The sequence below is a fragment of the Neophocaena asiaeorientalis genome, unplaced genomic scaffold (genome assembly GCF_003031525.2).
Source record: "Neophocaena asiaeorientalis asiaeorientalis breed wild unplaced genomic scaffold, Neophocaena_asiaeorientalis_V1.1 scaffold124, whole genome shotgun sequence".
Lineage (NCBI taxonomy): Eukaryota > Metazoa > Chordata > Mammalia > Artiodactyla > Phocoenidae > Neophocaena > Neophocaena asiaeorientalis.
In genome coordinates, this window is record NW_020174135.1 from 9,952,144 (window position 1) to 9,967,497 (window position 15,354).

The window sequence follows — 15,354 nt, forward strand, 5'->3', positions numbered from 1 at the left end:
TGCATCGGCAGGCGGACTCTCAAACACTGCACCACCAGGGAAGCCCCAGCCTGTATATATTCTTTGGAGAAATGTCTTAGGTATTCTACCCATTTTTGGATTGGGTTGTTTCATTTTTTGATATTGAGCTGCATGAGCTGCTTGTAAATTTTGGAGATTAATTCTTTGTCAGTTGCTTCATTTGCAAATATTTTCTCCCATTCTGAGGGTTGTTTTTTGGTCTTGAACATTTTGAGTTTATTTTTGTGTATGGTGTTAGGGAGTGTTCTAATTTCATTCTTTTGCCTGTAGCTGTCCAGCTTTCCCAGCACCACTTATTAAAGAGGCTGTCTTTTTTCCATTGTATATTCTTGCCTCCTTTATCAAAGATAAGGTGACCATATGTACATGAGTTTATCTCTGGGTTTTCTATCCTGTTCCATTGATCTATGTTTCTGTGCCAGTACTGTACTGTCTTGATTACTATGGCTTTGTAGTATAGTCTGAAGTCAGGGAGCCTGATTCCTCCAGGTCCGGTTTTCTTTCTCAAGATTACTTTGGCCATTTAGGGTCTTTTGTGTTTCCATACCAATTGTGAAATTTTTTGTTCTAGTTCTGTGAAAAATGCCATTGGTAGTTTGCTAGGGATTGCATTCAATCTGTAGATTGCTTTGGGTAGTGTAGTCATTTTCATGTTTTTTCTTTCAATGCAAGAACATGGTATAACTCTCCATCTGTTTGTATCTTCTTTAATTTCTTTCATCAGTTTCTTATAGTTTTCTGCATACAAGTCTTTTCTCTCCTTAAGTGCGTTTATTCCTAGGTATTTTATTCTATTTGTTGCAATCGTAAATGGGAGTGTTTCTTTAATTCCTCTTACAGATTTTTCACCATTAGTGTATAGGAATGCAAGAAATTTCTGTGCATTAATTTTGTATCCTGCTACTTTACAAAATTCATTTATTAGTTCTAGTAGTTTCCTGGTAGCATCTTTAGGATTCTCTATGTCTATAGTATCATGTCATCTGCAAACAGTGACAATTTTACTTCTTCTTTTCTGATTTGGATTCCTTTTACATGTTTTTGTTCTCTGATTGCTGTGGCTAAAACTTCCAAAACTATGTTGAATAATAGTGGTGAGAGTGGACCACCTTGTCCTGTTCCTGATCTTAGAAGAAATGGTTTTAGTTTTTCACCATTGAGAACATTGTTGGCTGTGACTTTGTCATATATGGCTTTTATTATGTTGAAGTAAGTTCCCTCTATGCCTACTTTCTGGAGGGTTTTTATCATAAATGAGTGTTGAATTTGGTCAAAAGGTTTTTCTGCATCTATTGAGATCATCATATGGTTTTTATTCTTCAATTTGTTAGTATGGTGTATCACATTGATTGATTTGCATATATTGAAGAATCCTTTCATTCCTGGAATAAACCCCACTTGATCATGGTGTATGATCCTTTTAATGTTCTGTTGGATTCTGTTTGCTAGTATTTCGTTGAGGAATTTTGCATCTATATTCATCAGTGATATTGGCCTGTAGTTTTCTTCTTTGTGACATCTTTGTCTGGTTTTGGTATCAGGGTGATGGTGGCCTCGTAGAATGAGTTTGGGGGTGTTCCTCTCTCTGCTATATTTTGGAAGAGTTTGAGAAGAATAAGTGTTAACTCTTCTCTAAATGTTTGGTAGAATTCACCTGTGATGCCATATGGTACTGGGCTTTTGTTTCTTGGAAGACTTTTAATCATAGCCTCAAATTCAGTGCTTATGATTGGTCTGTTTATATTTTCTATTTCTTCCTGGTTCAGTCTCTGAAGGTTGTGCTTTTCTAAGAATTTGTCCATTTCTTCCAGGTTGTCCATTTTATTGGCATAGAGTTGCTTGTAATAATCTCTCATGATTCTTTGTATTTCTGCAGTGTCAGTTGTTACTTCTTTTTCATTTCTAATTCTATTGATTTGAGTCTTCTCCCTTTTTTTCTTGATGAGTCTGGCTAATGGTTTATCAATTTTGTTTATCTTCTCAAAGAACCAGCTTTTAGTTTTATTGATCTTAGCTATTGTTTCCTTCATTTCTTTTTCATTTATTTCTGATCTGATATTTATTATTTCTTTCCTTCTGCTAACTCTGGGTTGTTTTTTTTTCTTCTTTCTCTAATTGCTTTACATGTAAGGTTAGGTTGTTTCTCTGAGTTGTTTCTTGTTTCTTGAGGTAGGATTGTATTGCTATAAACTTCCCTCTTAAAACTGCTTTTGCTGCATCCCATAGATTTTGGGTCTTCGTGTTTTCATTGTAATTTGTTACTAGGTACTTTTTGATTTCCTCTTTGATTTCTTCCGTGAGCTCTTGGTTATTTAATAGTGTATTGTTTAGCCTCCATGTGTTTGTATTTTTTACAGATTTTTTCCTATAGTTGATATCTAGTCTCATAGCATTGTGGTCAGAAAAGATACTTGATGCGATTTTAATTTTCTTAACTTTACCAAGGCTTGATTTGTGACCCAAGATATGATCTATTCTGGAGAATATTCCATGAGTACTTGAGAAGAAAATGTATTCTGTTGCTTTTTGATAGAATGTCCTATAAATATCAATTAAGTTCATCTTGTTTGATATATCATTTAAAGCTTGTGTTTCCTTATTTTCATTTTGGATGATCTGTCCATTGGTGAAATTGGGGTGTTAATGTCCCCTACTATGATTGTGTTACTGTCAATTCCCCTTTTATGGCTCTTAGTATTTGCCTTATGCATTGAGGTGCTCCTGTGTTGGGTGCATAAATATTTACAATTGTTACATCTTCTTGGATCGATCCCTTGAATGCAAGAGTGTTCCCTTTTCTCCACACCCTCTCCAGCATTTATTGTTTCTAGATTTTTCTTGATTTCCATTTGCATGGAATATCTTTTTTCATCCCTGCACTTTCAGTCTGTATGTGTCCCTAGATCTGAAGTGGGTCTGTTGTGGACAGCATATATAGTGGTATTGTTTTTGTATCCATTCAGCCAGTCTATGTCTTTTGGTTGGAGCCTTTAATCCATTTACATTTAAGGTAGTTTTCGATATGTATGTTCCTATTACCATTTCCTTAATTGTTTTGGGTTTGTTATTGTAGGTCTTTTCCTTGTCTTGTGTTTCTTGCCTAGAGAAGTTCCTTTAGTATTTGTTGTAAAGCTGGTTTGGTGGTGCTGAATTCTCTTAGTTTTGCTTGTCTCTAAATGTTTTAATTTCTCTGTCAAATCTGAGTGAGATCCTTGCTGGTAGAGTAATCTTCACTGTAAGTTTTTCCCTTTCATCACCTTAACTATGTCCTGCCACTCCCTTCAGGCTTGCACAGTTTCTGCTGAAAGATCAGCTGTTAACCTTTTGGGGATTTCCTTGTGTGTTATTTGTTGTTTTTCCCTTGCTGCTTTTAACATTTTTCTTTGTATTTAATTTTTGATAGTTTGATTAATATGTGTCTTGTTGTGTATCTCTTTGTATTTTTCCTGTATGGGACTCTCTGTACTTCCTGGACTTGTTTGACAATTTCCTTTCCCATATTAGGGAAATTTTCAACTATAATCTCTTCAAATATTTTCCCAGTCCCTTTCTTTTTCTCTTCTTCTCTGGGACCCCTATAATTCGAATGTTGGTGTGTTTCATGTTGTCCTATAGGTGTCTAAGCCAGTCTCAATTCTTTTCATTCTTTTTTCTTTATTCTGCTGTGCAGTAGTTATTTCCACTGTTTTATCTTCCAGGTCACTTATCTATTTTCTGCCTCAGTTATTCTGCTATTGATTCCTTCTAGAGAATTTTTAATTTCATTTATTGTGGTGTTCATCATTGTTTGTTTGCTCTTTAGTTCTTCTAGGTCCTTGTTAAACTTTTCTTGTATTTTCTCCATTCTGTTTCCAAGACTTTGCATCATCTTTACTGTCATTACTCTGAATTCTTTTTCAGGTAGACTGCCTACTTCCTCTTCATTTGTTTGGTCTGGTGGGTTTTTGCCTTGCTCCTTCATCTGCTGTGTGTTTCTCTGTCTTCTCATTTTCCTTAACTTACTGTGTTTGGGCTCTCCTTTTCGCAGGCTGCAGGTTTGTAGTTCCCGTAGTTTTTGGTATCTGTCCCCAGTGGGTAAGGTTGGTTCAGTGGGTTGTGTAGGCTTCCTGATGGAGGGGATTGGTGCCTGTGTCCTGGTGGATGATGCTGGATCTTGTCTTTCTGGTGGGCAAGACCATGTCCGGTGGTGTGTTTTGGGGTGTCTGTGACCTTATTATGATTTTAGGCAACCTCTCTGCTAATAGGTGAGGTTGTGTTCCTGTCTTGCTAGTCGTTTGGCATAAGGTGTCTAGCCCTGTAGCTTGCTGGTTGTTGAATGGAGCTGGGCCTTAGCACTGAGATGGAGATCTCTGTGAGAGCTTTCGCCATTTGATATTACATGGAGCTGGGACATCTCTGGTGGACCAATGTCCTGAAGTCGGCTCTCCCACCTGAAAGGTACAGGCCTGACACCCAGCCAGAGCACCAAAACCCTGTCAGCCACACGGCTCAGAAGAAAAGGGAGAAAAAAAAGAAAGAAACAAATAAAATAAAATAATTTTATTAAAATAAAAAATATTTTAATTATTGGAAATTAAAAACTAATAAAAAAAAATAAAGAAGAGAGCAACCAAACCAAAAAAGAAATCAACCAATGATAACAAGTGCTAGAAACTATAGTAAAAGCAAAAACGGACAGACAGAACCCTAGGACAAATGGTAAAAGCAAAGCTATACAGACAAAATCACATAAAGAAGCATACACATACGCACTCACAAAAAGAGGAAAAGTGAAAAAAATTATATATGTATATATATAAAAAAAGGGAGCAACCCAATCAATAAACAAAAAGAGAGCAACCCAATAAAAAGAGAGCAACCCAATCAAATCTACCAATGATAGTAAACTCTAAATGCTAAACTAAGTTAAACATAAAACCAAAAACAAATTAGATGCAGAAAGCAAACCCCAAGGTTACAGTTCCTCCCAAAGTCCACCTCCTCAGTTTGGGATGATTTGTTGTCTAGTCAGGTATTCCACAGTTGCAGGGTACATCAAGTTGGTTGTGGAGATTTAATCCGCTGCTCCTGAGGCTGCTAGGAGAGATTTCCGTTTCTCTTCTTTGTTCGCACAGCTCCCGGGGTTCAGGTTTGAATTTGGCCCCGCCTCTGTGTGTAGGTCGCCTGAGGGCATCTGTTCTTTGCTCAGACAGGACAGGGTTAAGGGAGGGGCTGATTCGGGCGCTCTGGCTCACTCAGGCCGGGGAGATGGAGGGGTACGGATGCGGGGCGAGCCTGCGGCTTTCAGCCTTCTTTTCAGCCTCTAGCCAGCCAAGCAGGCTGTTCTCCACCATCTACAAGTCCACACATATTCTAATCTAGGGCTGTTTCTCCTTCCACACAAAGTGGATGACAAAGTGCATAGCTCAGATTTCTGCCAATTGGGAAGATATTATTTTCCCCTCTGTCTTTCAAAGCTACTGCTTAGTGTATCTATAAAGAAATCACCATCCATTTTGGATTGCACCCAAATGTTGAGCTGATCCATCAAAAAAAAAAAAAACTTGGCACCTCCCTATCATTTTAGTTGGTCATATAGGTCCCTCCATAAAAACTAGGTATAATCTAAGTGAAGTGCTGTAGTCCAAATATGAAGTTTTGGCTTAATTTTCCAGGGTTTTGGCCACCTGCTTAACTTATTCATGCCCACTGGTCCTGCTAAGAATATTTCCATCTTATATTGGACAGCTTCTGGGACCACTTGACTTTATGATTCAGGGTAACTGACAGAACCCAGCTTGCAATGGACTATCTAGATACATCGTCTCTTGTTGCCTCATGGAAAAGCATTCTAATCCACCATTTTTTGATAACACGAATCAACTGACATGTGATTCTCCTCTTCAGATATCATGGCCTTGCTTCAGAGCCCAAGGTTTGTACTGTGAGCCTCCTCCTGAGAATTGCCATAAACTCCACATTGCCTCTTCCCCCATACATGATGATTCTAATAGAATAGAAATCCCAAACAACAGGCCTGCTTGCAATGTAGCCTGGACCTACTGTGGAAACCTTTCCTAATCCAGGTCATTCTCAAAGGTGGTTAGTTTTCTTGTCACCTTGGGTACAGGCAGAAGCTCTATTCTTAGGTGTGAAGTGTGTTACTTTTATAACAGAAGAAGCCTAAGGTGGTATCATACTTCCTCCTTTGTGGAAAGGGAAGCCAAATGCTGGGGAGATATCCCAGCATTCACTTGACCACTAGAATCCTAAAAACATTCCCATAGTGGATGGTCCCTAGATGTTTGTAGGGGCTATTCCCAGCTTCTGAGGCATATATTTTTTAACAAGGCCTCCAGATTGCTAGCTACCTCTTAGTCACCCTGCTCAATCAAAAAGATGCTCTCAATATAATGAATCAATGGAGTGTTGCGAGTGATACCCTGATGGTCATGATCTCTTCTGACAATTATGACAGAGCTGGAGAGTTAGAGTATTATCAGGCAAAACTGTGTTTGTTTTTTCTGTTCCATTCTGCTTCTCTTTTCTGATTAGAATAGGGAAAAAAATACATTTACCCAATCAGGTGATCACAAATCATGGACCTGAGGCCATATTAATCTGTTCTAACAAAGGTTCTATGTTAAATACTATAGCTTCAATTGTTCCTACTACTTGGTTGAACTTGAGGTAGATTACAGTCATCCTTCAGGACCTATCCAAATTATGCAGGACCCAAATGATTAATTAAATGGAGACATAACAGAGATCATTACTTCTGCATCTTCATCCTTCTTTCTCTTCCATGGTATCTGGTATCTGGTATCTGGTATCTGGTATCATGGTATCTGCACTGTGGCTGGACTCTGAGATTAGTCTGCTCACTCCCATGTGGCTAGGAGAATCATCTCAAGTGGTATATGGAATGCTAATGTCACACAAGGCAACAGTAAGTTGTTACCTTGTAAGTTGTTACCTTGTAAGTTGTTGTTGTCAGTAAGTCCCTCAAACTAGAAATGCCCCATACAAAACTATCCTGTATTATTTTAAAAAGCATAAATTTAGAAGCAACAGTTAATTTCATTTTGAAATTTGAAGGCTCTGCATAAAACAAACTGAAAACCAAGGAGAAAAACCTCAGGTCCTTGGGGAACTACAAACTGAGAAGCATGATTTCCAAAAAATAATGATAATGAAAACATCTCATATTAGACTCTATGGGTAGAGCTAAAGCAATGCTCAGAAATGAGCATCTTGAAACACTTATGCCATTATGTATATACATATATATTAATAGCTTTAAATACTTTTTTATAAGAATACATGAATTATTCATCTGAAGCTAGAAAATGTTTCAGAAAGAAGTAAATAAGTAAATAAACAAAAATTTAAAAAGATAATTAATGAGTTAGAAAACAGAAAAACTGTAGACCATAAATGTAAATGTAAAAATTTGCCCATAGGCAAAAACCAGTGAAAGCAATACATTTCTCAATATCTAATCTGGAGACACAGGAATAAAGTACAGACACACAAAGTAAAAAAATAGCAAGGGAGAAAAGAAAAACATTAAAATAGATGAAACTTTGAAATAATAACAAATTTCAACCTTGCACAGCTCTATTCTAATGCATATAAAAACCTTACTTAAAATAAAACTTACCAAACTATCCTCTGATAAAATAGAAGTCTAAATAGATCAATTTCCCTTTATGAAATAGAGAAGGTTTTCTAACATTTCCCAAAATACCATGCTCAGACAGTTCCACAGGGAAAATTTTCCAAAACCTTAAATAAAAAGAATATTTCAAAACTAACTGAATTATTTCATAACATGCAAAAGTTTTTTTCAAAAAATGTAATTTCAATTAAGTAAATATAACATAAATACTAAAATTTTGGTTTGGACCAAAAGAAGTCTCTAACAAGTCATACCTACAGACTTTAAGGAAACATCAAAGATACTCACATGAATATTGTTGCAGAACTCCTAAGAAAATATTTGCAAACAGAATCCAATGTCATAATCAAAAAGTAATACATCAAACTTAAGTGAAATTATTTAAAAATGTACATATATTACAAAACCTGGGAAAATATTAATAAATTACTTCCTTTTTTAAGGGGAAATATTTCTCCATATATGATGAGAACAATGAATAATAGAGGAAAGGATGAAGGGATGCCTCTTTAACAAGTTTTTTATGGTTATAAATACACATAAACATCCCCAATCCACCATCTTCCTTGTATTGGAAATATAGTAAACATGTTCTTTGTATGATCAGGAACAAGAAGCCATGCTTATAATCATCATGAGTATTTAATATTTAATTGGATGTATCTGTTGAGTGGCAGATAAAATAATCAGCTGAAAAACTATTGTAAGCAATAAGAAAAGTCCTAAATAGCAAGCTATGATATTAATATATAGACATAGACTTTATATATATTAATAAAAGACAGAATACATAGAGCTCCAAAAGATTACTTTAATAAATGTCCAAAATAGAATAAGAAATCTCAAAGCACTTGTGAAAGGCTCAAATGTAAGTGTGAACAAATGAGAAATTATGTTGTGTTCTTGAAGTGAGAAACTCAACATAATAAAAATATTTCCAAGTTAACATATAAATTTAAAGCAATTTGAATAAAAGTACCATCTGAGTTTTTTCCTCTGGAATTATACAAGAAGTTTCCTAAGTTTAAAAATAAATATTAATGAAGAGTTTTAACTCGGAACATTCTAGCCAGAGCATTTGAGTCTAGACCATCAGGTAAAAACTACTCTAAAACTTTAATAATTAAAACAATGTAATATCAAATCAAAAATAGGCAGCAAAAAGAATAAACAATAAAAAGACTCACATATACAGGAATTTAGAACATGATAAATGTGATGACTGATTTTATCTATTTAGATAAATAAAATAAAGAAAGGAAAAAATAACTGATGAGAAAAAGGGAGAAAAGTCTGAATATATAAAATGAAAGATTAGTAATAATATATAAAACAGGTATGTAGAAATGACCATCGTGAACCACTATTTACTAATAAATTAGGAAGTTTAAATGAAAGTCATAGCTTTTTGGAAAATTCAGAATTGTTGGATATCAATGAAAAATCTTAATAAACATATAAACATTAAAATGGAAGTACTGTTAACTAAACCATATTAAATATAGTGTGTGTGTGTGTGTGTGTGTGTGTGTGTGTGTGTGTGTATGACAGATAGCTTTATGGGGAAGTAATGAAAATATGTCAAGAAACCAAGATACTCTCTTTTAGGAAAGGTTTTTTGTTTTTTTATTTGTTTTTCAAAATAATAAAAAGGGAGTGAGATGCCCAAGTCATTTTGTGTGTTAAAAAATAATCCTGTTGTGATGGTTAATTTTGTGTGTCCACGCTGTGTGACGGGGTGCCCAGATATTTGGCTACGTATTATTTCTGGGCATGTCTGTGAAGATATTTTCAGATGAAATTAGCATTTGAATCAGTGGATTCAGTGAAGCAGTTTGCCCTCTTCTGTATGGGTGGGCATCATCCAATCCATTGAGAGCCTAAATAGAATAAAATGTCTGAGAAAGGAAGAATTTACCATGATTGCTTGGGCTAGGACATCCATTTTCTTCTCTTCATGTTACTGGTTGTCAGGAATTCAGATCTGCATAAAATCTATACCATCAGCTCCCCTGATCCCCAGACCTTTAGATTCAGACTGAATTATTCCATCTGCTATCCTGGGTCTTCAGCTTGCAAATGAAGACCATGGGGCTTCTCAGCCTCCATAATTGTGTGAGCCAATTCCTCATAATAAATCTCCTTTTATATATACATATACATCCTATTGGTCTCTTTCTCTGGAGAACCCTGACTGATACACTGATTTCAAGAAAGAATGACAACAGTGTTGGAGAATAAAATATATAGCTGTTTTAACCTTAAGTTTTAACATGATATCCTTAAGAAAATAGTAGATCAGTGAATATATATGTGTAGTTACAAATTAAGTCATCATAAGCAAGTAAAGTACATTATAGAAGGAAAGAACAACTCAATATCAGAAAATCTATCAGAATGATTTGCTACATGCATCAATTGGGCTTCACGTAACAAAAAGCTTTCTAGTTTGTTTATGAAAAAATATATTTAGACATGCCTAACACAAACCTTGAGCTAGACTGCCAGAGAGAAGGGGGTTGAGTTGGAGTTGAAAAAACCAATAATTATTATGTGTTCTCACCTTTAACTAGTTAATACTGATTAACAAAATCATGCCATATTTAAACTTCTGAAGTAGAGTAATATCATAACTTCACCTAATATAAAACAACTAACCATTTAATAAAAAACAAGCAAATAAATGAAAAACAAATTCCAATGCTTCCCCAAAGGAAAGTCACAAGATGTCATTAATCACAGTATTCATTTCTGTGAAATATCCTTTCCTTCTCAAATACAATAACTTGAGATTCCATTACTTACTGGGTCCATGGGTTTCAGTCTTGGCAACTGACTCGTATCACACTCACACATGTTCTAGCAGACTGACTTTGTTTATATTGCTTTGAATATGTTTGTGTTTATATATGAAGAAACAAGGAATTGATTATAACAAATGCTACTTTGGTTGATTATAATACATGCTTCTTTTCAACCTTTGTGATCGTTCCTTCCAATGAATAACATGTTGAAGCCTCCCCATGCAATCTACAATGAAATGATTCTACTATTCAAATGTTCTTTAGGTAAAGTCGATTTTTTCAATTCACTTATTCTTGATTCTGAATCATGATTCTCTTTGCCTCATGGGAGTTTGCGTTTTAATTACCATGACTGTTATTCCTCTCTTTTTTTCTATTAGAGCATATCCCTAGATTTCACATGAAGCCACACTAGATATTTTTTTCTGCTATATTTTCCACAGTACAGGGTCCTTTGCAAGTTCAAGGGAGGCTTTATAAGCCTAGTTTCCAGTATTTACATTTGCTATGGCAGATCAGATTATAGTTCTTTACTTATTCCCTCCTAGCATGGTACCATGCAAGGTAAGATTTGTACACAGTATATTTCCCCATGCATGGATGTTTGGCTCAGCAGTGGGTTTTGTTTGATCAGCGGACTTGGTAAAGAAACTATAGTCATACTAGTTCAGAGTCAAGATTTCAAGAGGCTACGCTTGTTTCTGCCTATTCTCTTGAACTTCGGTGACCCACCATGAGAAGGGTGTACACTAACTAGCTGCTGATCTAAAGATAATGTAGAGAAGTATGGAGCATATCTGAATGGAACTCAGAACCTAAAGCCAAAGCCAACTGACTGTAGGCCTGAAACAGAGCTTCTCTACGCAATCCACAGACAAATGAAAAAGAGAGAACACTTTTAGGCTGCTTTTTAATGCAACGTTATTTTAACAAAAGCTGAGTAATAGAATTAGGTAAGCAAAATCATGTCATATTGGTTCTTCACATTAAAAGGAAATTTAGACAGGAATAACCTTTCTGGATGCAATTCAACACTTAATGTGATTATAAATAGCTTAATATCTGTGTTGAAGGTATATTAGAAGTAGTTATTATTTGAGAAATAGTAAGTCTCAGTGGCATAAGTCAAGTTGTAGGAAATGTCATTTGAAAGAAAGTTGTTCAAAAACACAATCATTTTGTCAATATGATTGGGTCACGTTCCCACAACTTTATCCCTTGGCAAGTGATTTTATGCACACAAAGATTATGCACTAACCAGGACTAACTTTCTTCTTATCATTGGTAATCTTCTGCTATTTCATGGGATCTTGGTTTGTTCAAAAACTAGACTATCCAGCCAAAAAAATGACCTTAGTCCCAAAGAGATAGACTGGTGAGAATAAGGGTGAAAAACTTTTTTTGATAAGGGCTAGTTTGTCAGCAAAAATGCAAAAATTTATTTGTATTTTAAATTGGAAATGGTCCAGGTCAAGCTGAGAAACATTCCTGGAAGATTTACAATTGGATCTGATTTATTTGCTTGATTATTTTTCTAGCAGGGATTTCTGTATGTTCTGATCAAGTTCACATAGAAAATTCAATTTGTGAATACAAGGCAGTGTACACTTTTCTCGGTGAGTGGACATCTTCAGAAGGGTAGATGGCCTAATTTAGTAAATTTGTACCCGGTAAGATTTTAGGGAACTCATTAAGTTGGTAGATGATAAGGCAAAATGAAACTGCTTAAGGCAGGCTGGGCAGGCTAACATTCTTGGTACTTACAATCTCTGGGCTATGATATATGTAAAACATTGGGTTTTGGCAATCTCAGTCTGGCCACCCACAGTATTTGGTGCCAGTCAGCACATTACTTGACTAGAGGTATCTGTACCTAGGAAAATAGAGCTTTGGGGGAAAATTATAAGCAGCAAGAAGGTGTTAAACAAATATGTTTATAAGGGCAGCTGATACAGCACAGAGAAATAATTCAGCAAATTCTGATTTCATCGGGAAAGAATGAGACTGCCAATCTGGAGCTCAGAGTCTCAAAAAATATAGTTGAACAGAAAGTCGCTACTTATTAGAAGAATCTTTTTAGTTCAGTTTTGTTTAATTCCATAACCCACCATCTCCTTGACATGTGTAAACTGGGCCTACCTGGCAAGAAGTAGCTGATAGTCAAGGCTAGTTAGAGGTCTGGAAATATTTTTCAGACTATATGAATGATAAGATTTTACATTATGCACAAGTTACACAAGAATTTGCAACATAGTTATGAGAGAGATAACTTAGGATATTATCTAGAGTGAGAATTGATAAGGATAATCTGCTGTTTTATCCTGCTCATGGTTCTGTACAGCTCAGATGAGTATTTCCTTTTGGGAGTTTGCCCTCATACTCATTAGGGCAAAGGAGACTGCCTCAGGTTACAGAATGGCACGTTTTTACCTAACGTATATTTTATAATTTAATTTAATTTCTTATTCGTACTGTATCTGTACTCTGTAATGGTAGAAGGAATGAACAGGGTTGAATCCAGAAGATATTTGTGATTCCTTTACAAACTTTACATTGAAATGAGTGTCTATATTGCTTTGTATAGAGATATGTTCCCTTTCTACAAAGAACCTGGACAATTTCAGGGAGGTAGAGTGGACCTGAAAACAAATATTATTTTTCACAACATAGTTGGCCTAGTGTCCATTTGCTGATACATATTTTCTCACTGGAACAAGGAGCTCTGAGTTCTAGAAATACAAGTGGAAGTGAGTATAAGATGGATTCTGATTCACACACTATTGTCAAAGTATTTAAACTTGACAGTTTTTATTTCCAGAAGATCTTTTGAGAGTGCTTGATAAAATCAATTAAAACAATGGGTTTTCTGGTGTCTTTACTGGCTACTGCAATATTAGACACCAGGAAGAACAAAGTCTCATGAAGCATTTTTTCAGTTTTATTGACTTTCTCATATCTGACACTCCTTCCTTGATCCTGCTGGTCCTACATTCTTTTTCTTTATAATTTAGGAATGCCACATTGAGGGCCATCAATTTTGACTCTGTCTCTTCCCCATTTTGTTGACCAACAGCCTCCACAGTGATCAGTCATTCATCTTAGTCTGTGCAGAATCTCTGCATCTCAGCTCTGTTCAGTAAAGTGATTGAAAATTGCTTTTGAACTTTGGAGTGGAGGCCATGGACAAATATGGCCCCGAAGAGCATTTCTGTGGCTTTGATTCCCAAATGGCATTCAAATATGTTAGTCATTCTCCCAAGGTCCTCACCTACTCCTTCACTTTTGCTCAGTTTACAAATGTTTATTCTTGTTCAGTCTGACCTTCTGGGGCAGGATGCAGAAACTGCCGCTACCAATTTCTCTCCAACTGACTTTACAAATTCCTATTTTCTGTACCACTTGGTTTATCTGTGCCATCAACCTGTATGTGCAGTAGGCCTGTGCATGCATTTTATGGTGTTCATCTGCCAGCAGTACAGCCTGAATATCTGATTGAAGTCTTGCCAATCACATTTATAACAGTAATAGGTATAGAGAACAAGCAAAGAATCACCGTGACTGTTCCTACTGAAGAGGCATCTGAACTGTGGCTTCTGACAGTTTTTACTTAAGTAATTCATGCCCATCTGTGAAGCTGTGGCTGAAACATGCCCCATGCTCCCATATTATACTGTGTGTTCATGTCTACGCTGAAACTAGAATTTGGTCTCCTATTTCTCAAAGAGTCTATGTGTGCAGGGATGCATCTGGAACAGCATCCTGTGACTTACCACACTGAAAGCTGTGAGGAGGAGGCTGTGCACGTGGGGTTGAGGCTTGCCTCAGTGTAAAGTTCTTCTGAAAGGTCTAGGGCTTTGATTTTTAGTTTAAGATTTAAGAAAGATAGAGGAAGCGATTCTGGCTACTAGATGCTAACAAGCGCATTTCAGGTATAAGAACTCCAGGGTATTATTGTTTATGAATCTTTAACACCTCTAAACTGGGATTCTGTGTGTCTTTCACTGAGCATCTCTTACCTGAACATGATCCAACCAAAGGTTTATACCCGTGGCTTTCACAGAGCCTCAGAGGGAGTACGGTGACTTAAATCAAGTGTGCCAATGGGGACAAACAACTGTTTGCTTTTCTTTTCATTATCCCAGGTATTACATTTTTGATAGCATTTATATGTATTGTTTTCTATATCTCTATAAGAACTCAGCAGGTATTGTAGAAAAAAAAGTCAGGGCTACTTATTAAAGATGGTAAGGCAGATTTTATTCAGGACCATCGCGATAGATGTAGGGACCAGTGCAGTGGGGTTTTACAGCGCAGGAGAAAGACTGGGTTCAATTCCAAATAGAGCCTAGGCAAGTGAGAGTTTATAGCCAAGGAGCAGGGCGGGGTAAGTGGTTGGAAAATTACTAGGAGGAAACATCCAGGGTAAGGAGGGCTGTGGTTAAACTGACAGCAGTGTTCTTGCTAAAACTGGATTTAACAAGGAAGTGCACAGATGGGCCTGGGAGAAGGTTTCAGGAGACTGACTAAGGTTTGAAAGTTTGTTGGTATCCCCTTACACAGAACTGTAATGTCTTGAGATTTATTCTACATTTTGTGTATTTTTTATTTATATAGTTTAATTCAAATTAAATAATTTGAATTTCCTTTTTTAACTTGAAGTCATTTTCTGCAGAAAAAATGTTTACTTTACACCCAAATACACTTTTATTGGTAACACCTCATCATGGACTGATCCCTACTCTGGAGTTTTTCTACTTCCAGACATAAGGGTTTAAAAGCAATTACATATTGACTTGATTGCTTACCAACCCTAAAAATAGCACTGAAATATGCTATTTCTCAGTGGCCCGTAAATAAATATTTTACTGT